The 24,458-nt window shown below is 42.2% G+C and overlaps 1 protein-coding gene across 2 annotated transcripts in view; it reads right to left on the bottom strand.

Annotated features, from left to right (window-relative positions):
- ITPRID1 (ITPR interacting domain containing 1) overlaps positions 1-24,458 on the bottom strand; it is a 288,990-nt gene that overhangs the window by 131,412 nt on the left and 133,120 nt on the right. The gene's annotated exons all lie outside the window — the stretch shown is intronic.

Genomic DNA, 24,458 nt, shown 5'->3' with positions numbered 1-24,458 from the left:
ATTGGTAATAATAATGCTATTACTATTAACAATAAATAATGATAATATCTATCATTACATAGTACTTACTATGTTCCCGGCAGTGAGTCTGGGTATGCAAATGTGTGTGCACACATGTGTGTATTCTCAAATAATCTTCATAAGAATCTGGTGAGGTAAATGCTATCATTTTTCCCATTTTACAGAGGAAGAAAGAAAGTATGTTTACTGACTAGGCAAAACTGCGTTTCGAACTTAGGACCAGAATCCGGTCTTTACCGCTAAGCTTTACCACATTGCACAGGGCACTCTGTAAACTCTGGATATGGCTGGCTCGCTGACTGAATGATTAAGACACAAAGCACAGGGTGATGAGGGTGATGCGAGTAGTCAAAACCCAGAGACCAAGGGCTGCGATGCGTTTTAGCAAAGGCACAAAGGTGAGTGTACATTAGAATATTTGCCTAGTGGAGAAGATGGTATAGAGCAAAGAGATGATGTAGACGGTGGGAACAGCGCGAGCAGACAAGACTTTGGCCAGATTGCTGCACTTTTAGGAGAACACGAGGGAGTCGAACGTGGCTGCCGCAGAACTACAGAGCAGTATTTAATCCAAGTGAATGAAATGTTTCCCTTGGAAGTAAAAGTATTTTCATTACTTGCTGCTTTCCTCAGGCCTGCAGTCTGACTTTTATGGGCCTAAGGCACTTTTGTCTTTGTGGGGCCCCTCCTTCATAAACAGTATTAAAAATTATATTCTATAACTGCCTTGGTGTGAAAATAACATAATTTTCTGACCTAAAAGTTCATGTTTTTTCTTCTGATGTTAAAAGAAGCTAAAAATGGGCCCCGAAAGTCTTTTGGGCCCTAGACTCCATACTGTCTGTGCCTAACGAATAAGGTGGCCCTGACCTCTCTCTTAATTGTGTGAATCATCAAGTCCCTTGGGTGTTCTCTCTGAGGGATGAATTTAAGGTGACTCTGGCAGGGCTAGTCCTCAAAGATCATTGTTTATGATCAATCTCCTTATTTGCAAAGTGAGAAATTGTCTCATCTCTGAGGAGCTTTCTGACTGAAATTGATGTGCTGTCTGTTGTTTTAAGGCACTTAGCTCCCAAGGGTCTCTCAAGTTAGTGTTCTCAACAAGTCCCCCTTATTCACATAAGGAAACTGAGGCTGGGAGCAGCAGGTGGTGTGCTTTCACAGCTTGTGCTTGGCACAGGGTGAAGCAGACCCAAGTCTTCCAGCTTCCCTGTACAGCCTCAATGGGTTTGTTCCAGGGAACAACCCCTGGGATGAAAAAGCTGCTTGTAGGGGCGCCTGGGTGGCTTGGTCGGTTAAGCGTCCAACTTCGGCTCAGGTCATGATCTCATGGTCCATGAGTTCGAGCCCCGCGTCGGGCTCTGTGCTGACAGCTCAGAACCTGGAGCCCGTTTCAGATTCTGTGTCTCCCTCTCTCTGACCCTCCCCTGTTCATGCTCTGTCTCTCTCTGTCTCAAAAATAAATAAACATTAAAAAAATTTTTATAAAAAAAAAAAAAAGAAAGAAAAAGCTGCTTGTATCCATGCAAGTTTACATAGTGATGCACGATGGGCCATGGACTTGGAGCTGTCTGCATGGTGTAGTGGAGACTGTCCTGAGCTTGGAATCAGAGACACAGGTTTTTTTTCTCACCTTTATGAAAATTCCATGGCCAAGTGCTCATGGGTATGGTGTTTAACCACTTCAGGCATCACTTCTTGTGTTAGTCAGCTCTGAGTGCCTTAATAGAATACCGTAGACTGGACAGATTAAGCAACAGAAACTCATTTCTCATTGTTCTGGAGGCTAGAAGCCCTGGATCAAGGGGTCAACTGGACGAGAACTCTTTCTGGCTGGCATGCAGATGGCTGCCATCTTGCTGTGTCTTTGCATGGCACTTCCTCTGACTATGCACAAGGAGAGAGAGGGTTTTTTTTCTTCTTCTTCTTCTTCTAATAAGGGCATAAATCTCATCTCTTGGGAGCTCATCTAACCCTTGACCTCCTCCAGAAGGTTCCTTCTCCAAATACCATCATCACACTGGGGGTAGGGCTTCAATGTATGGATTTTGGGGGAGCACACAAATCAGTCCATAACGCTTCTCTGATCCAGGAAGCAGGAATAATAGAATATTTGGGAGAATAAAATGTAATTCAATAGGTGTGTGTATGTGTGTGTGTGTGTGTGTGTGTGTGTGTATAAAATTAATGTAGCATATATATTTGTATTATATATTGTTATATATAATTATTATAGCACATATATTTATATATTATACCACATATAATATATAATCATTTAATATATTTATATATTAATATTCTATATATTTTTAATATACCTTTATAGAGAGTGGATATTTGGCTTAAAAAGACTAGTTTCTTACATTTTATCTTTGTTCTTTATCTCTGTGGCCTGTCCACTAACAGATTACAAACTGAGCTCAGATACTGACTCTTCCAGACCAAATGCAGGCTTGTCGGCCTGTGTGAGGGGCCTGGCTTGTTCAAGTCCATAAACATTTTACTGCTAAGTACCTACATGTTTCAGGCACTGTGCTGGACCGAGCGGAGCAGGGAACACAGACCAAGGTACACAGCTACACAGTGACACTGGTGTCTTGTCTAATGGTATTAAGGCTAAATACAACACAGGTTTGATAAGAAGAAAATGACCAACCTAACATAGGATGCTAGGAGCCAAAACAGAAAGGGAAGGATGGAGGAGCAGATGAGAAGAATCTGGAGATCTTCCCTCCTTTTCTTGGGGCTGGTCTGCCCTCCCCTCTCGTTTCTGCCCATCCACAAAAAGGGAAATTGGAATAAAGCCATCTCACAGGCAAAGAAAGAGTTGTCTGTAGAATTCCCTAATAAAACGGTAAAAGTTGGCCTGATTCTAGTCAGCTGAACGTTCTCGCCCCGCTGTTGGCCAGGCTACTAAGGAAGGCATTGTGTCGAGGACGTTCGGGCGTGCATTTTATCACTCCCCGAACAGTTCTGAGCAAGAGAAGGGGAGGCATTACTACGAAGTTTTAAAACTCGTACTACTTTGAAATGATCACGTAAGAGCTGCCACAGGGGAACGCAGCAGGACTGCAATTTCTCCTTGTTTTACACCACAGGACTGAAAAGGGAGTTGAAGGAGATTAATTACATTCCCTGCTAATCAATGCAAAGACATATTTTTCTGCTTCTCCATCTCATAATTTTTATTTCATCTAGTTTGGGCTTTTTTAGGGTTGCCAGATGTCCCAGTTTCAGTGGGACAATCCTGCGTTTTGAAGGTACGTCACATCTGCTCTTGAAAATATTTCTGTTCACTGCTCTCTCGTGGACTGTAGGGTTTTAGAGCTGCCAGCGAGAGTACGGCTGCTGGAGAGAGGATGATAAATTATTGTAACGCTATAAAAAAAATTACTCACATCCACCAGCACCCCACCTTAGCGATGCTGTGAATTAATTCTGCAAGAATCTTTGTCATGAAAGGTGAATCTCCAAGGCTCCATATGGGAATTTGAAGCTCTTTCCATGGTGGCTTTGAGAAGACAGAAGATGTAGGCAGGGCAGGGCAGAATGCACGGAATGATTCCTCGACTTGCCGTTACAACACCTGGTTCTGCCATTTTCCAGAAGAGTAACTTCGGGCAGTTATTGAAGGGAAGAAACTGTATTTTGAACACCTACTGTCTGCTTGACTTTAGTTAAGGCATCTGATTCACTGCTACAATAATGTGCGATTGCATAGGGTTTACATCCATTTTATAGATAAGAATGTTGAGGTTCAGATCCACCAAATCCAGAGCTCCATGGGGTCAGAACCCATGTTCTTTTCACTACAGATGACCCACTTTCATCATCTGTTAAGCAGGAACAATAATAATCTATACCTTGCAAGGTTTGAAATGGAAGTGGATGAAGAGATTCCCCAAAGGTCTCCTCTGGGGCTCCTAAAAACAGGGGTGGGGGGGGGACTTGTCAGTTAAGGTCCTGTCTGTGAGAGGTTTGAAAAGGACAAATTTCACTGAGCAAACATTCCTAGTGCTGGTCTATGTCTTTTTTAACGTGACCTCAGACTAGATGTCAAGGTTGGCAATGTTCGGAGATAAACTATGCAATCTTAGGGCCATGGACCCCAATTCTCTTCACCCTTTGTGTTCTTACATTCCTCATTTCTGCTAACTGAGACACTGAAACCGGTAAGCTCCCACCTGAACAGAGCCACTCACGACCTCATGAACAGCCATCGTCAAACTTACTGAGAGTGAGTTTAGCATATTTATTTTAACAAAACAAGGCTCTAAACAGCAGAGGTTGGGCTGGGCCAACACTGATGGTCGTTGCCACCCCAGGTAATTTCTGGGAGAGAAGCACTACAGGGGAAGCTGTGTCCCCAAGCGAGAATGTTCTGGAATCCTGTGGGAAAGGCACCAAGTGATTTCATTAATACACATTGCATAGTTTTCATCACACCAACGGCTCGATGTTTTTTCCAGGCCTGGAGCTTTCTTATTGTAGTCCTCGATAGAAAGGGCTCAATGGAAAGAGAATCAATAATCTCCAACGTGGGCTTTTGTCAGTGTATCTAAGGAACAAATGTGCAAGTGGCGGAGAGATCCTAAAATACTGCTAGCACGTCAGCTGTCATCACTTTGGATGTTTTGCTGGCAACGCATCATACAGCCTACTCATTTTGTTGTTTTCCTCCTGCCCTTCAGAAGGCATTTTCTCCCAGTTAACGATGAACATCTTTTTCTTAGATTTCAGTTCCTTGTGTTCTTACCCTTCCCCACCTCTCTCTGTCCTTTGTTGTGGGTTAAGAGTTTTTATCTCGTGAATGGTAGAAGTGCTTCCGGCGGGGGGGGGGGTCAATAAACCTCTCGCGATTTTTTCAAAAGTGTGTGTGCATAGGCACATTCCACCAGTTTCTCAAAGGGATCTAGGACATGGAAATGATTAAGAGCTAATGTAGTAATATATCCCTTTCCCTGGGGTTGTGCGGCCAAACACAGCAATCTGGGTGGGAGGTAGGATTCCCAGCCAATGTCCTATGGGTGGAGAGACAAAAAGAGTTATTTCTGATCCTAGTGCCCTTTATTACTGCAAGCAAATTACTAGAGCCCCAAATTTCTCTCTTTCTCGGCTGTAGAATGGGCTCAACCTGTCTCACACTGATTCCTCAGCCCTTTGTTTCCCATGCAGCCTGTGCTCCAGGCACATGGGCTTTCTTACCAGTTCTGTATACTCCACCCCTTCATGGCCTGGGATGATGCCACACTTGGTTCTCTACTCCTGACCTCTGCTACTTGGCCTACTACACTGCATAATAGCCATGTGTTTACAAGCTGGCACTCCCTCTGCTTGCAAGATTCTGGAGAGCGGTGGCCGTGGCTTACTCTTTCACCACCAGCATCCAGCAGCGGGAATGAAGGAAGGAAGGAATTCATCAAGTCGTTGGTAGGGTTCAGCTCGTCTGAATTCCCACACACCCGCCACCTTGCTATAGAGAGAAAGAACAAATTAGTCCAGCAGGACATGAGTTTCTAATGGCACAGAGAGCGTAGGGCTGTGTGGGCAACCTGTCTTCCAGCATTTAGTTGTACAGAATGGTTTGTTAAAAACACAGAATTCTGAGTACTGCCTGTAGAGATCCTGATCCCATCAGGGATGGGGCCCCTGAAAGGACACGTTTAACGCATTTGCAACTGGGCCTGCCGGGTTTGGGTTTGGTCAGGGTGGGTGGGGATAGGCATTAGTGCGCTGAAAGACAACGGCAGCCTTTTCCTGAGATCAGAAAAGGGTCCAAAGAGCTAAGGAACCATTAGATTTCCTTGACTGTCCTACAGGTGGTGCTGTGCAGAAGCTTCTGGGAAACAGAAGGTGGTCCTCTGGGCTCTTGAAAATATTCCTCAGGCTGGCCCCCAGGCAGGTGGGGATTCTGCTGTGGGCTAAGGATTGCCAGCACCCGGGATTTATATGAGGCAATGTATGGCAAGTATGAGGTTCTCATCCGGATTTCTCTGCTCATCCTGAGTTGAGGAGACAGCGTTGCTTCAAAGACTGGAAGTTGTGTCTGGGTCCCCAAGGTGCTTGTCACTTCTCACACAAAGCAAGGGGTTCAGAATGGCTGGGGTGGGGGGTTTTAATTACTTTGCTAAATACTTTCCCCCTTGACTATTTTTAATTACCAAAGTAATGCACGAGTTTGTAGATTATTTAAAATAACACATAAACAAAAATAAGTTTTAAAAGTCACCTGAAATCACACCAGCCACAGATAACCACTGTTAACATGTAGTACATATCCTTAAAAAGAGACTGTTTGGTAACTTGCTTTTTGTAACTTAACAATATAACATTTTCTAGCTAGTAACCCCATATAAATCATTTTAATGTTATATTGTATTATAGTATTTCATTTATAGACAGACCTCAGTTTATTTAACCAATTCCATATTGTGGAGCATTGAAGTTCTCTCTCTCTCCCTCTCTCCCTCTCTCTCTCTCTCTCTCCCTCTCTCTGCTTCTGTCTCCATATCTTTGTCTCTGTCTCTCTCCCTTTCCTTCTTCCTACCCTTCTTCCCTCCCTCTTTAAGTATCTTTGGCTTTTATAGCCAACTTTGTCATCACCTTGTTGCAGTAACCAGGTTGCACCTTCTTACGTTTGTCCAGTAATTTCCTAAAGTGTAAATTCCTAGAAATAGTATGTCTGGGACAAAGGATATATAAATACAGTTTATAGTTCTTTTTGCTTTCTGGAAACATTGCCCATTTCACTCACATCACCGGTGAATGAAAGGGCAAGAGGGACCTCCCTAAAGAAAAGTCTTCTGACAATTTGCCCTCTGCAAGTCTGGCCAGATTGGGTGGTATATTATCCAACCAACCCTACGTTCTCCGGAGGCAGAGAATTGTGGCTGCAGAATGCCTTCAGAGAGGGGCCATCGATTCTGCCTTGTTAGAAGAAGAACAGTCTGGATATCAGCCTGTTCCTCCTCTCTGCCTTTCCCTCTTGGGCTTGGGAACCTAGAAAGGTACTGGAACTACCCCTGTATTACTCAAGAAGAGAAATACGGGCAAGGTGGTGGTGGTGAGTACAAGCAGTGGCTCATGTAAATTGAGTGTCAACCCCATTATCTCCTCATCTTTCTCTGGGACAATGATAATGACTGTCTTTTCTTCCTGTCACACTGAATTCTCCAGGTAGGGGCAGTGAGAGGGTGACTGGAGGTTGAGGGGGTGGGGGGGACTTCATGTTTTGCCTAAGGTAGTGAGCAGTTCGACAACATTCATAGGCAAAATGTTGGAACCTGCCCCATTTCAACAGAAGGAAATGGAGAATAGGCTTACCATGGCCAAAGCTGAAACTCTATACAGCCAAGAGGTTATGGTGGAGCAAACCCACGTGGTAACAGAGAGCACCAAAAGCCACGGACATGAGCCAGCCAAAGACCAGGTAGTAAAAAGAGGCAGGAAAGTTGCCAAGGATACCAGAGGCAGCAATCCAAGTTGGATACAGAGTTCAGAAACTGAAGCCATGAGTCCAGGAGCAAGGACAGCTGGTCAGAGGGTTTAGGCACAGTCTAGGGTAGCTTGTTGCTTTGAATTTGCTTTTATCTGCCTCCATGGACGTGGGTCACATGCAGCTCCCCTCTTCCCAACAAACTCACAAGCTTCCTGCCCAGAGGCCTGAGGGCAGAACAAACTGGCAGATACAACCAGATCTTCCAAGAGCACAGTATTATGGTCATTATAAACGGTCAAGCAGTAGAAATGACCTTTGGCAGCAGGGCAGAAGGGAATATTCCATAGAGTTAGACAAAAACTATCAAGGAAGAAAGGTGCCTGGCTAGGGATCCAGAGAATCCATATGCAAACACCCCCTCTAATTTCTGCAACTCAGCTCTGCTACACCAGCCGCAGGGATGGCCCCAGAGTCAGAGCCCTAGCAAGAGGTCTGGCGGGCATTTCCGCCCCGTGTGCCAGGGCTGGGTGTGGGTAGGGAGAGACCACAATCCTGTATACCCTGCCAGGTGTCTACCATATGAATATATGTGTTTCGCAACTCAAAAAAAAAAAAAGCTAATTAAATTTGTTTCCCAAATTGTTTTCATAGAATTTTATATGCTGTAACAATACAATGCTGGGCGAAAAGAAAGAATACAAAATGATGTGTGTGGTAGAATTTCAACGCTGCAAAAATGTTTTTACATATGCATGCAAAAACCAAAAAGGTGCTAGAAGGAAATAGACCAATATTTTGACATTTGGGGGCAATTTTGAACTTTGATGTATTTTATCAGCTGATACTAGCCATTCTCTGTCATTGATTATGGGTCTCCAGTGTAAGGAGGCAGGAGGCAACCAGCCCTGTACCACCCACTAACCTCACAAGACCAGGATAGAGGCTAGGTAGGATCCAGGAAATGAAAAAAGAGGACACGGCAGTGAGCAGTGCAAAGTCACATCCTTAGCCAAGTACTAATGAGAACTACTGTCCTTTCTGTAACATTTTCTTAGTTCTTTCTTTAGCTCCTTCTACTTCCCTGTATGATATTTTTATTTGTTACGCTGTTTGAGCCCTTTCATAATCAAGGTAGATATTAGTCAATTAACTAACTCATCACAATGAAGGAGGCGTGGCAAGCAATGTCAGCAGGAACATAACGATTGCATTTAGGCTAATGGAAGAGTAAACCGCAGATAGTTCTCATCTCATGACGCATATTGAGCCATTTTCGTGTAATCTGTGTAATTCACTGGTTAGAAAACACCTCCAAGTGTCATCAAGAAGAGATATCCAAACTGGGGGAACCCAACTGTGCCATGAGGCAGTTTGGATGGAGCAGAAAAGATCATGTGTCATGAGCGATGACGTGGGCTTGGCCCCAGCACCCACCCACTCCTGCCAAATTGCCAGCCGTGTGACCTGGGATGAGTCGCATACACTCTCTGAACCTCGGTCTCCTCATTTGTTAAATGTGGGTGGAATACCCATCCTCTAGGCAAATAAAAATGACATAAAATGAATGCTCGCAGACTGAGCACCAAGAAGAGAGCTACTGTTTGCTCTCTTCTACCCGTATCTCCTCAACTTGCCGACCAGGTTAATGTAATTACTACTCCTACGAAGATGCTCTCTGCCAAAATGGAGCTGCCTAGCACAGAACCTGGGAATGGGAGCCATTCTTGCCTTCCTTCATGGCCTCTAAATGCACCTGGGTCTAGGTGTCTTTCCACAGAACTCACTGTGAACTAGTCTCTCCTCCTCCCAGCCTGAAGCTTTAGCTTTGCTAAGTACTGTATATGTTCCCTTGCTAGTCCAAGGTGGGGACCAAGACAGCCATAGCTCAGTTACTCAGAATGCCTTTCTGAAGAAATTAATTGGTTTTCAGAAACACCATCGCTTAATGTGAATATTTTCTTTCCTTGACAGTAGTAGAAAGTAACATACCTGTTGTTGCTCATAAAATATATATTCCATGAACTCTGAATTTCCAAAGATTAATTTGTCTAGTTTGAGTAACTGTGTCCAGTAATCAATCTTTTCTGTTAGCAACTCGTCTTTTTCTATGAAAAGTAAGAATCTCCTGCCTGACCATCAAGCTAGATCAGACAAGCTGTTTTTTCCTTCCTCTTTCCCCCAGAGACTCCACTCTCTAGAAAGCTCTAAATCTATTTGATAAGCACCCCAAACATTAATATCCCTTGTGAGCTACAGTCCGCAAGCTAATTTTTGACATAACAATTCACAAAGCAACCTTTAGTAATGCCGTTTGCCTGCAGACGTGCTAAGAGCTGGCCTTGCCTATGTGGCCAAGTGCCAGAAGACAGTTTTCCAAGGAGAACTGGCCATTTGAATAACAACATTGACCACAGAATTGGCAGCAACAGTCATCTTATCACCATATCAGTAAAGAACATTGGAGGTTAAGGGGTACCTGGGTGGTTCAGTCACTTAAGTGTCTGACTTTGACCTAGGTCATGATCTCGCCCTTCCAGAGTTTGAGCCCCGCGTTGGTCTCTGTGCTGACAGCTCAGAGCCTGGAGCTTGTTTCAGATTCTGTCTGTCTGTCTGTCTCTCAATCTCTCTGCCCTTCCCCCACTCACACTGTCTCTTTCTCTATCTCAAAAATAGATAAACATTTAAAAAAATTTTAAAAAAAACATTGGAGGTTGAGCATTCAGGAGATGTCTTGCAATTGTGAAGACAGAGGTAGAGCCCCACCTCCAACCGCTGTCACTGACACTTCCTCCCACATTCCATTTCCATATGCAAGTCCTCCTGAGCGACCACTGTCAGTCCATCCAGAGTGGAGAAGAGCTTGAAACCCTTAGATTATTTTAAGGCTCTGGGATATTAAAAATATAAAGAAATGTCAAAACAAGGTCACAAAAATGATGCTATTTCAAAAATATTTACATTTAACAAACTATGTTTCATACCAGAAATACAATGTGATGTGATCATGTTGTTCATGAACATCTGGTAGTAATAAAAATAATAATGGCTTACATTTATTGAATGCTTACTATATGCTATGCATTGCTCAATGTGTCTTTCATAATCTTACATCATTTAATTTTTTCTCCCCAACAACCTTATGAAGTAGACTCTGTAATCCATATTTCAAGAAATTTTAAGAAATTGGGGCACCAGGACGTTCAATAGTTGCCTGGGGTGAAAGGGCGTAGAGGCAGATTCACAGGTTTTGCTGTCTTCTTTCCAATCCTGTTACGGTACTTCTGAGACTGTGTGTGGTCTCAGTTCTAGCCAGAGACATACTTCTAAATTTCAGATGTTTGCGAATGTGAGACTCTGGGCATTTGCAGTAATCGAGATGACACTTTGCATTAAGGCCAGGAGTTGGCACAGTGCTCACCAGGCACATGGCCTCATGGACGGTGCACTCTGGCTACACGCTTCCTGTGGGTGGAGTGTCAGCTTACATATAGGGTTAGTCCTCCTCTGGAAGGCGATGAACACTCCCCGAATCTCTTTGTCTTCTGTAAGGAGGAATGGAGCCTCTTGCTCACTGATTTCCCCAACTTCAAACATCACCCCCAGACTAAGACTTGGAGCAGGGCTAGAGGTCCAGGAAAGTGACCTTTACTGCCCTGCCTTTGTCCTTGACTCCTGGAGAGAATGGGCTCTTCCTGGACACCTCCACTACATCTCAGGCTTTCTCAGAAAAGCGAGTGAGTAGAAAGGAGAATCCAGATGGCTTGATTCTTTATATCTTTGGACAAGAGAAGGAGGGAGAGAGTGAGCAAAAGGGTGACAGCAAATGTGTATTTTCACTATTCTTATCCCATCCACTTCCTGACCCATCCTGGTCTGGCTTCTGGCCCTGAACAGCTCTTCTAGTGATAGTGGCGGCCTCTATGTTACTTAATGTAATGAATAGAAGAATCATTTTATTGCACCTGCTAGTAGTTTTTGGCACCACGGACCACTGCTTCTTCCTAAAATAATCTCTTCCCTTGGTGTCTGTTCTCAACACAGGGTAGGTTTTCCTCCCACTTCTGGGGCCCCCTTCTCAGTCCCATACACAGGCCTATCCATTCTACAGGGATTGGCCCCTGGTTTCTTCCCTCTCCTATTTTTCTTGGCTTAGTCCATGGTCAAGCCTTCAATCATCAGCAATACACAGGCAACTCCAAACTAGACATTTCTTTTGCTCTCTAAATACAAAAGATTACTTATTACATCTCCTTTGAGATATCTCAGAGGCACTTTGGAGTCAACATTTCATATGCTTCTGAAATCAAACTTATGATCTTCCCACCGTGAACTTGGTCTTTTTCTGGTGTTTCCTTTGTCAGTGAGTGCCCGAAATTCACCATGTTCCTTCTCCCTTGCAAGATGCTTGGCATATGATTCTCCCTCTTCTGTGTTAATATGTATTATATGACATATACATGCCTAATATACCAGTTGTCAAATATATAGAAATGAATCCCATTTTATCACTTGCTGCATTTCAGTCTTTTTTTTTTATTTTTTTAGCATTTATTTATTTTTGAGACAGAGAGAGACAGAGCATGAATGGGGGAGGGTCAGAGAGAGGGAGACACAGAATCTGAAACAGGCTCCAGGCTGCGAGCTGTCAGCACAGAGCCCGACGTGGGGCTCGAACTCACGGACTGCAAGATCATGACCTGAGCCGAAGTCGGACGCCTAACCGACTGAGCCACCCAGGAGCCCCGCTGCATTTCAGAGTCTTAATGACTATTTTCATTTGTGTATTGAGGTAAATACAAATCACTTATTACAAAACAATGGACTTGGTGTGAAATTCTGCACAAGTGAAATATTTAACTCAGCACCCACTGTAATTCTTTCCATAGTAATTATTGTAATTACATCCTAAATTGTAATCTGCCATTGCAGACAATTGGTTGAGTTTTCTTTTTCTATTTCTTGTTTCCCCACTCAGTGGACAGCTGCTTACTCTGACGTTTTTTGATGGGATCATACCTATAATTTTACTGTTGCCACAGGTCAGCTATCCATCAATTTCCTAATCTAAAAATGAGGATTCGAAAGGACTACATAGGCTGATCTATTTTAGTGTAAGTAGGAGCATGTGATAAAAGGGTTCCAGAGGCCCCACTTTGCACTTTCATCCAGATGTAACCCTCAAGTGCAACTTCATCTTTCCAAACACTTTTTAAATATTTATCTTCCCATTTACTTTCACCTTCTGTACTCAGCACCAGCTACATAATTTGCGAGGTCTATTGCAAAATGGGAATGCAGGACCCCTTATTAAAAACTATTAAGAATTTCAAAATGGTGCCAGCTATGCATTAAATTAAGTTCAGGACCCTTCCAAGCATGGGGCACAGGTTACACATCCATGAGCAGAGTGTGCCTGTAACTTTTATGGAGTTTTCTTTCAATTCCTTGTACTCCAAACACCATGTCTCCAGTTCTTCTGAAAATTCTATACCTTCTTCAGCCTTTTCCTACATTATTGTACCCACTTTTATTCATTCATCCAACAAACACTGAAGGAATGTCTTTCATATCTCAGGAGATATGTTGGAGCACTGGTGATACAGAAATAAATAGGTCATGGATCTTACCCCCAGGGGCCCAGACTCATTCTCCAAAGGACTTCAGGTACCAGCCTTTGAGCTAAAGTCCCTTCATGAGATCACAGAAGTGTTACCCCATTCTGCTTTTTGATGGTCAATAAATGTAGGATACAAAGTTCAAGTGCATTCCTAGTAAAAAGCAAATTATGTCAAATGAGATATCACTACTGTTGAACCATATTAGCAAAAATTTAAAAGAAACTATCATTCCCAAGATAGTAAAGGGTAATTTTCTCACATTCACATTTTGGGATGCAATTTGACAGTATTTATTCATTTTTAAAGGACTATTTAATTATGCTTTCTTCTTTTGATTTCTCACACAGATATATTAACACGCATGCATAAAGACCTATATAGAATGTTACATGGATTGAAGAGAGAGAAAGATGTCCATTACAGTATTTTATAATAGGAAAAAACCCCCCTAGAAACAACGATACTGGTCAAAAGGACATTAGTTAAATAAATTATAGTTCATACAAGCAGAGGAATATTACATAGCTAACAGGAAGAATGGTACAAATTTTTTTGTTGACATGATACCCAAGGTATCATTGCGAAGTGATCAAAGCAAATACAGAATAGCTTGTGGAGCACGGTACCATATTGGTGCTTTGAAAAAAAGAATATTCAACCATTCCAGCAAACATATCCAGAGCTATCTCTGTGCTGATACGGACATTGGCGGTATCTGGAAGACAAGGGTGCCCGGGTGGCTCAGTAAGTTTTGCGTCCGATTCTTGATTTCAGCTCAGGTCGTGATCTCACAACTTTGTGGGATTAAACCTCACATCAGGCTCTATGCTGATAGTGTGAGTCTGCTTGAGATTTTCTCCTCCTCCTCCTCTCTCTCTTCCCCTCCCCTGCTCACGTGCTCACTCTCAAAATAAACAAATAAACTTAAAAAAAAACATCTGGAAGACAGAAGAAATTATAACAGCCTCTGAGGAATAGAATTGGGCACTTTAGGCAGAGAAGGAGCAGATTTCTACTATTTGCTCTGTTTCTTCTTGAATGATTTAAACTGAAAATGAATATTTACTTCTTTTATAATTAAAAATACTCAATTAAAAGCAACTCTGAGCCACTAACTCTGTTTTCCCTTTCCACTTTTACCTCTAATATCATTTTGGAAAAGGCAGAAAGAAGTAGTTAATCATTCAGAAATCCAAAAAGTAGTGACATCTCCAATCAGGAGGGCCTGGCATAGCCTGTGTTCTAACAGCCAGGGTCAAATTTGCATTATAGCCACACGACCTGTACTTACTACACTGTCTGCCTTTCAAAACCTTATAACTAGTCTTTTTATTTCTGAAATGAAAATAAACTCAACCATCCTAGCCCTTTTTTTTTAAGGTAGTCTCCACGCCCAGCATGGAGCCCAGTGCAGGGCCCAAACTCACAACCCTGAGACAAAGACCTGAGCTGAGATCAAGAATCGGATGCTTAACGAACTGAACCACCCAGGCGCCCCAAAATTCCGTTTCATTTTAAGTAAGCTTCGTGCCCAATGCAGGGCTTGAACTCAGGACAGAGATCAAGACCTGAGCTGAGATCAAGAGTCACTTAACCCACTAAGTCACCCAGGTGCCCCCCCCAACCACTGTTGTCTTAAATAGGCCTCTTTAGCACTGATAAGTCTTTATTCTCCCTCTACCTCTGTGAAAATCATTTAGGTGGGCTATTTTTTGCCAAGCGCACATAAACCTCTATAAGGAAGAGAATGGAAATCGCCTCTAGGTTGGCCAACCCAGCTTCCTCTTCTTCCCCTTTCCTCCCACCTACCTTCCCCAGAATTCATTAACACCAGAGACTAGATTAAGCTGCAAGAAAAAATGACCCCTGAATCTTGGTGGCTTCCAGCCTCAAGAGATCTGTTCTCACTCACACTACTGAGCCGTCACCACAGCTACAGCTTGCTCCAGTCACCTTCACTCCAGGTCCCAGATGAGGGACAGTCTCCACCTGGGACATCATAGCCTCGGCCTATTATCATGGCAGAAAGGAAAGAAAGAATGTCAAGTCCACACGGCTCTAGAGTTTGGAACCCCACGTGACAGACCCCATCCTTCCTCAGGCTTCACTGGTCAAAACAACTCTCGCAGCCACTCCTGAGTTTAAGAGATGACGATACAGTTCTCCTTCAGGGAGGGGTGGTGAATGTGGTTAATAATAATATAAAGAAATAGAGACAATTATCAGGCCCACACTGAGAGCAATACCAAGATTTAAAATAAAAGGCCAGTAATGGGGAATAGGTAATATAACCAAGCAGAGAGTCCAGGCCAGCCAGAAAGGTTTTTCTTTTTTTCCTGTTTTCTATTTTGAAATGGTGGTAAAGTACACATAACATAAATGTTCTCATCTTAGTCATTTGAGGTGTACCATTCAGTGGTATTCCACATCCATGATACCGTACCCCCAGCACCACCATCCGTCTCCATAACTCTTCACCTTGTAAAACTGAACCTCTATAACTTCAGATTTTTAATCTTTTGTATCTTTCCCTGGGCTAGCAAGGTGTAGTATGATTCCCTCTCTTGCTGGGCAATGACAGTCATTCCCAGTCAGCCATGTGACCCCAAGAGTAAACAAATGACATACTTAAAACCGTTCTGTACCCTTACAACCATTCTGTTTTCCACTTTCAGTAGAGTAGTCGATAAATTATATGAGATATTCGACTCTTTATTATAAGGTAGGCTTTGTGTTAGATGATTTTGCCCAACTATAGGTTAACGTAAGTGTTCTGAGCACATTTAAGGTAGGCTATGGTAAGCTGTGATGTTCACTAGGTTAGGTGTAGTAAATGCATTACAGCTTTACGATATTTTCAACTTGTAATGGGTTTATCAGGATGTTACCCCATCATCAGTCGAGGAAGGTCTGTACCACATTTTGCTTATCAATTCAATCAATGGGTACGTGGGTTACTTCCATGCCTTAGCTACTGTGAACAATCTTGCTATGACCATGGGTGCACAAATATCCCTCGAGTTCTCACTTTCAGTTATTTGGGATATATATCCAGAAGTGGAATGGCTGGATCACGTGGTAATTCTACTTTTCATTTTCTGAGGAAATCCCTTGCTGTTTTCCACAGCATCTGCACCATTTTACATTCCTACCAGCAGTGCACAAGGAATGGGGTTTGTGTTTAAGTTATTTTCCAAAAGTAGCATGAATGGACACACTTCCCCCTTAACACTGTGAGGTCCCCAAACTGGGAGACCCATGCCTCACAGCAATCATCTTCCTTACTAGTTATGTCTATTCAGATTTTCTACTTCGTCATACTTGAATGTTGATAGGTTTTGTGTTTCAAGAAATCTGTTCATTTCATACAGGTTATCCAATTTGTTGGCATAAAATTGTTCATAGTACTGTCTTATAATAAATTTTGTTCATGTAGAATTTGGAGTAATACCCACTTTAACCTTTGATTTTAGTAATTTAAGTCCTGTTTTTGTTTGTTTTTTTTTTTTTTTACATAATTCACCTAGCTAAAGCTTTGTCAGTTTTCTTGATTTCTCTTCAAAGAAAAAACTTTTGGTTTCATTGATTTTCTCTATTATTTTTCTATATTCTATTTCATTTATCTCTACTGTAATCTTTTTTATTACCTTCTTTTTGCTAGCTTTGGGTTTAGTTGGGTTTTTTTAGTTCTTTAAATTGTAAAGTTAGGTTGTTGATTTGAGATCTTTCCTGTTTTCTTTTTTAATGTTTATTTATTTGTTTTGAGAGAGAGAGTGCACACATGCAAGAGTGGGAGGGGCTATGAGAGAGGGAGAGAGAAAATCCCAAGCAGGCTCTGCACTATCAGCACAGAGCCCAATGTAGGGCTTGTTCTCACGACCATAAGATCATAACCCGAGCCAATATGAAAAGTCAGACACTTAACCAACTGAGCCACCCAGGTGCTCCTCTTTCTTGTTTATTAATGTAGGCATGTATAGCTATAAATTTCCCCATTCACATTGCTTTTGCTGTATTCCATTAGTTATGGTATGTTGTCTTTACATTTTTATTCATCTCAAAGTTGTTTCTAATTTCCCTTGTGATTTCTTCTTCGATCCATTGATTGTTGAAGAGTGTGTTATTTAGTTTCCACAAATCTGTGACTTTTCCAGTTTTATTTCTGTTACCAATTTCTCATTTCATCTGGTTGTGCTTGGAGAAGATATTTTGTATAATACATATCATTTTAAATTACTGATATTTAGTCTGTAGTCTAACGTATATTCTATGCTAAAAAATGCTTCATCGCTTAAGAAGAATGTATATGACGTTGCTGTTCTGTATATGTATGCTAGATCTCATTGGTTAATTGTGTTGTGTAAGTCCTCTATTTCCTTACTTATCTTCTGTCTGGTTGTACTATCCATTATTGAAAATGGGTATTGCAGTCTTCAACTATTACTGTAGCACTGTATTCTTTGCTTCTGAATGTCCTAGTCTTTAATGTCTGGCTTATAAAGGAGGCAAGGAGAAAAATGAAAGGAGAAGAGAGAATGGGTGCTGGCTCTTTAAATCTCCTGCAAGTCATTTCAACCAGAGGGAGAGAGGTTCACCTCAATGGAAAGAGCCATGTTCCTGCAACAACACAGGCCACCTATCTCTTTTCCTGTACCTGTATGACCAGAAGCAGCAATCAGCAATCAGAGCACAGGGTCCTTTTTGCTCATGTTGGCTCCTGAAAGCTGTGCATAGACTGCTCCAGGAGCACATGCCCAGCTGCCTACCATGGAGGTGAAGGTGGGAGATGAGTAGCTGCTACTGTGCTAAGAGCTGATGTTGACTGAAATTTACTGCAAATTACCTTTCTTTCTTTCTTTTTTAATGTTTACTCATTTTGAGGGGAGGAGAGGCAGAGAGAGAGGGAGAGAGAGGACCCCAAGCAGGCTCTACACTGTCAGCTCAGAGCCCGATGTGGGACCCAAACCCACAAACCCGGAGAACCTGAGGTGAAACCAAGAGTCAGATGCTTAACTGAGCCACCCAAGAACTGTACAAATTACCTTTCAAAGCTCCCCCTGGAAGTTACAGACCTTCAGTAGACTCAGGAGTCCCAGAAGAGCTGTATCTGACAGACTCTGCTAGTACAATAGTTGTCTAGGTGGGACACAGATTCCTGGTGCTTCCTCCTCCACCGTATTCCCAGAATGCTTTCTCTAACAGTTTTTTTTCCTTTTAATTTCATTTTAACTTTTGATGAAAGGTCACATACCAGCTTTTGCAAAGATAATGGAGGAGATAAGAAGATGTTCTAAAGAAGCAGCATGGTTCAGTGGAGAGATCAAGAGACCAAGAATCAAAAACCTGTATTTGCAGTCTTAATTGTTTTATCCTCTACAGCAGCACTAGCAATAGAAATATAATGTGAGCCACATGTGTAATTAAATTTTTAGCAGCCACATTAAAGCAAAGTACAAAGAAAGAGGTAAAATTATTTTAATGAATTTTGTTTAATTCAATATATCCTAAATATTATTTCAACATACAGTCAACAGAAAACTTATTAATGAAATATTTGTATCTTCTTCATATTAAGTCTTTGAAATTTAATGTGTATTTTACTCTTACAGCACATCTAACTTAGGATGCCAAAGACTCCTCAGAAGTAATTGATCTGTATTTAGATTTCATAAACTTTATAGTTGAAAAAGTAGATTAACATAGCCAAGTTACTCTAGATGTACTTAAAATTTTCCAGTAACTGAACCAAATATCAGTTTTTCTAACGTTTATTCATTTTTCAGAGACAGAGAGTGAGTGGGGAAGGGGCAGAGAGCGAAGGAGACACAGAATCTGAAGCAGGCTCCAGGCTTGAGCAGTCAGTGCAGAGCCTGACCTGGGGCTTGAACCCATGAACCGTGAGATCATGACATTAGCCGAAGTCTGGCACTTAACCGATTGAGGCACCCCTTAAATTTAAATTAATTAAAATAACATTTAAAATTCAGTGTTTTAGTTTCTCCAGCCACATTTCAAGTGTTCAACAGCTGTGTGTGACTAATGTCTACCACATAAGGCAGTATGGATTTTGAATGTGACCTTGAGAAGGTCAGCGATCATCCTGGAAATCGGGATGATCATGTGAATCATGAGAGAATTGGACTAGTTCATCTCCTATGTCACTGGTGGATCTATCGTTTAGTAATTCAAAATGACAAAAACGAAAATAACAACAGCAACGACTATAGAATTACAGAACATCTCAGAATCTCCACTTTACATATTTGAACAATGTCTGGCCTGGTTTCCACATCAATGAGTTTTAGACATTTCTGAGTATATTTCAAAATCTTAGTATGCTGATCATAAGTAAACAGATCCTACAAAAATTAAAAAGATAAATTTGTTAAATTAACACTGGAGTTATACTATCATATTCCTCAAATGCCTCTGCTTTTTTTGTTGATATATATTAAAGTGTTTGCCCCTACATTTTTGGAAATGTACAAGGTGACTGTGCCAGAATCAGGAAGGCCTGGGAACAGCACAAGCCATCACCAACTGCTTCCCTGTATCATTATTCATTTGCTCAAGGACAGTTCTTTACCATCTCCACATGAGCTTGTTTTCTACTTCACTGACCTGTCCATATGAGTTACAGTTAACTTTTAATTTTCTATATTACCTAAGAAGCCAAGAAAGTAAGTGGAGAATTACACGTACTTTCATTTTAGATAACTACATACAATAACAACCTATATATGGATCGTACTCTATATAAAGTTCAAACGTTGTATTATAAATAATCTCACTTGAACATGCAACTTTCAGGTCAGTTTGAACAAAAGGAAAAGAGGAGTTTAAAATCATGCATCCAATACATAGAGGCATGACTGTATTACAAAGAGTTTTCTAAGCATTAGCCAAATGTTCTCATACATCACCTTGAATCTCCCATATCAGGTTTCTGCTGGGGTGAATGGGAACCTAATTCCACATAGTATATACTCATCTCTCAACTTAGGCACTTCTCCTTTGTGCTCAGGTGTTGAGATTCAAAGTGCAGCCTTAAGTAAAAATAGGATGTTGTTCAATTTTTCAGAGGACAGATTTCCAGCCAGTTCATTTAACTCTCCAGAACACAGCCCTGAGTTCAAAATCAAGAAGAAATAAACTGAAAATTCCATTACTTGATCCTGAGCAATAAGTGATTAAGTGGGTCATCAGGTGCCACTGTTTCCAAGGAGACGTTACTTATAAGTTTCCACCGTGCAAAACAACTGGGGTTCATTTTCAAACGCAGATTCCAAACAGGAAAGTCGCTCTTTCTTTCCAGGGGATGCTCTCCCATAAGAAAAGACCATGGGGAGGAACAGGGTACAGAGGTACAGTCAAGGGCAAGAAATGGTCATCCTCTCTGAGCAGCAGGGAACAGGAGGAGACGAGGTTCTCCTGAGGTCTTGGAGTGAGCCCAGGAATAGGAGACTGACTCTCCAGCCCATGCTGTCAGCATACTTATACGCACTTGATGTAATAAGTCAACCAAGAAATAACAGCAACAGCACTGCTGTAGTCACTTGAGAGAACACAGACAGAAAATTCAGGTTAACAAGACAGAGAGCTATAGCTTCTCCCAGCCATTTCAGGGCAATGAAGCACCTTAAACTTACATTAATAACAATTGCCTCGAAGCAAGAAAGGGATATCATGAAAAAAAATGATAATTGCAATAAAATTAACAGTATCGGTGATGATGATGCCAATGATAGTGAAATGTTGATTTACTCTCTTCTTTGCATTGCCTCCTTGCATGTAGTGAACTGAAACGGGCCTAAGAAAGAGGGTCTGGGGCAGGTCATCATGATTATTCTGGACTAGACCTTGAGACAAAGTCTTGCTCTTATTCTTCATTGGCTGTCTGGTTCATCTTCAGACTGGTCTTTTCAAGCCATTGAAGTAGGAAGATACTGAGGACTTGAGATTCAAAGGCTCAGGAGGAAGGGGGCAGAAGATGTTGCTCAAGTCCTTTTACCCTAGGCCAGCACCTTGTGCATGGTCCCGTCCAAGTCCTCGGAGAGGTATCTTCTGGGCCCCAGACAAGTTGCTCTATGATGTAGCCCCCCATACAAGTGCCAGCTTGTTTTGAGGTGTCCCCTTTCCTGGCCTTGTCTTCAGACAAGTGTACATGGGAGCAGACAGTGTACATGGGAGCAGTGTTCTGGCAGAACAAATGTGGATGGTGGGTCCCCAGAACCTTCTTTGAACCTCCAACCAACTCAAGCAGTATACACAGAGGGCTAGAATGTGAGCAACTGACTCCCACATTGTGGCAGGTACAACCGGTATTAGGAGAGGCCTCCAATGCCCTGTTTCCGAGCCATCATCCATATATCTCTAGTATTGCCTCAAGAACCACCCACGAAAAGGACAGAAGCCTGTGTATTCAAGTCTCTGGGCCAGTGATCCTTATGTCAACCAGAGCAGCTATCCTTTAACTACTTTATGTATTAGTCATCTGAGTGACATTTTATTTGCATAAAGAATTCTGTAGTGAGGCTCCTGAGTGGCTCATTGGTTAAGCATCTGACTCTTGATTTTGGCTCAGGTCATGACCCCAGGGTCATGGGATTGAGCCCCACGTTAGGCTCTGCACTGAGTGTGCAGCCTGCTTAGGATTCTTTCTCTCTTTCCCTCTGCTCCTCTCCCCTGCTCACGCTCTCAATTTCTCTCTCTCTCTCAAAAAAAAAAAAAAAAAAAAAATCTGTAGCATGACATATACAAGGTCTGAGAACGACCTTAATTTTTATCCCTAATGACAAACTGTATTAATCATATCTTTTTATTTCCTATATTCTGTTGCTTTGACATCTGGGGCCTCACTGGCCCTGGATGGACTGTGTCATCCAGGGTTAGTCAATTCCTAGAGATAGTAAACAACTCAGCCAGCATGCATTTCATATGCAAACCAATGCTCCCAAGAAAAGTATTTATTAGTGTCTCACATGTCAAGCTACTAATTCCCCTGCCCTAATCACTCCGGGGCCAGGTTCCAGACCATCAGGTACAGCCCCTATGCCTCAGAGCAAGCTGAAATTATTCAAACTAACCAATCCTAAAGCTGCTCATGGTGCCTTGCTTCTTCCTTCCCACAGAAACCACAAGAAAAGCTCTTGCCTACATTTCCATACACCTACCCCTCCACCCCAGGCACCTGACCCCGCTTCCTCTGCCTCCTGCCTGACCCCAGTGCTTCTCTGTACGGTCCTGCATGGCATATTAAGCTTCCTATTTCCAGGGAACTGTGTAAAATTTTTAGCTTCTTGACATTCATTTCTGTGTCTGCATGTCTTATTCTACTTGAGTCAAACAAATCCCAGGGATCCTTAAAACACAAAATACAGCTCCAGGCCTGATGAGCAATGACCCAGGTTTAGTTAGTAGGATCTGGTATTAGCAGGGAAAGGAATTTTTTTGGATGAGAACAGCTTGACCAGGAACCTTGAGCAGCTACACGGTTGTGTTCTCAGTGTATAATTTCCCACAGCAAGAAACACAGCTAGTGTAGGGGTTGTTTGTAAGATCAGGGAAGCTTCTCCTAACCAGTAGAGCTCTGACATGAAGCTTTGGGCCCTTCAGATTGAAGGACTCAGCTATGGTGGGTGACCTGGTGCTTGCTAAGGTAATCTATTTTTTCTTTCTCCTATCTCTCAGCCATGGTCAAGAGGCTGATATGCTCCTTTAGAGACATACAGTCAAGGCCTATGACTAAAGGATGCTGTACTATGACAACATGGATGTTTCTGTCGTGATTACATTAGTAGGGTTGTCCAAGGCAAGGAAACTTAAATACATCATAGAAGATATTTGGGGCCAGGGCAGATAACAAAAGACTTGTACTATTTTTGTACCATTATTGTACTATTTTGTACTATTTTTTGTACTATTGTTTTTACTATTGTTCCTCTTCTGTGTTCTTTTTTTCATTAGAATTAGAGGCTTGTGCCATGGACAGAGACGATGAGGTTCAATAGTATCAGAATTGCATTTTGGGGCCATATTACTTTTTTTTTTATTAAAGAAATTTTTTAAATGTTTATTTATTTTTGAGAGAAAGAGTAATAGAGCACAAGCCAGGGAGGGGCAGAGAGCTCTCAGAGACACAGAATCCAAAGTAGGCTCCAGGCTCTGAGCTGTCAGCACAGAGTCCAACATGGGGCTTGAACCCATGAACTCTGAGATCATGACCTGAGCTGGAGTTGGATGCTTAACCAACTGAGCCACCCAGGCGCCACAGCGGCCATATTGTTCTTTGATGCAAAATATATTTTCTGTTGAATTTGGTTGAAAAATATAACTGATTATAACTCATAATCAGAAAAAAATGTGGTTGACTTCTCAGATTTGGTTAATTTTAAATTCTCCTTAAAAGTTCTGTACATTTAGGGCACCTGGGGGACTCAGCTGGTTGAGTGTCTGACTTCAGCTCAGGTCATGATCTTACAGCTCATGAGTTTGAACCCCATATCAGGCTCTGTGCTGACAGCCTGAAGCCTACTTTGGATTCTGTGTCTCCCTCTCTCTCTGCCCCTCCCCCTCTTGTGCTCTGTCTTTCTCTCTCAAAAATAAATAGACATTAAAAAAAGTTCTATAAATTTTATTAATATCCAGTACCAATCCAATTTAATGATGGAAACAGCATTTAAGAAGCATTTATAAAGGCTTTGGGAGTTGAGCCATCTACCCCATAAGCCCCAGGTGATATAGGAATGAAGGTGGGGATTCAGACGAAGGGAAGTGGATTTTTTTAAGGATCCTCAGTAGATTTCCTCTCCTTGGGAGGACAGCTGCATCTCTACTTGGTCATTGGCCTTTAAAAGGAGAAAAGAACAAGAAGAGGAGAAATGTAGTCTTCTATATAGGCTCAAGCTCCTCTCAGCTCCATTCTGGCCCCTGCCAACCCATCACTGGAAGACTGAGGTAGAACTAGGAGCCAGGGCATTTTATTAGGGCACATTTCTGGGGATAGAAACTTTCACTGGGATATGCAAAAGAGATAGAGGTCTGATCCCACACAAGAACCCAACCCTGGTCATTTGTCTCCCTGTCATTGCTTTGCTCTCTGGAGATAGGATGACCCCCAGCAAGCAGCTCTGCCCTCAGCCAGCCTGGGATCGGCAGCCCAGACTGACTGTGCTCTAGACATTGGCATAATGACAACCTCACTCTCACCTCATCTTGTTGACTTGTTTGCCTCTCCTCAGACTGGACTTTCCTCACCATGGGACAGTGTGTTCCTTAGGTCTGCTTTGCTTGTAAGTGACTGAAACTCAACCTACACGAACTCAGTATAAAGGAGAGTACAATGCTCATGGAGGCAAACCACAGGTCTTAGGGCGTAT

Source organism: Prionailurus viverrinus, chromosome A2 (assembly GCF_022837055.1).
Source record: "Prionailurus viverrinus isolate Anna chromosome A2, UM_Priviv_1.0, whole genome shotgun sequence".
Classification (NCBI taxonomy): domain Eukaryota; kingdom Metazoa; phylum Chordata; class Mammalia; order Carnivora; family Felidae; genus Prionailurus; species Prionailurus viverrinus.
The sequence above is the reverse complement of the archived record's forward strand: the minus strand, read 5'-3'. Positions and strand labels throughout refer to the sequence as shown.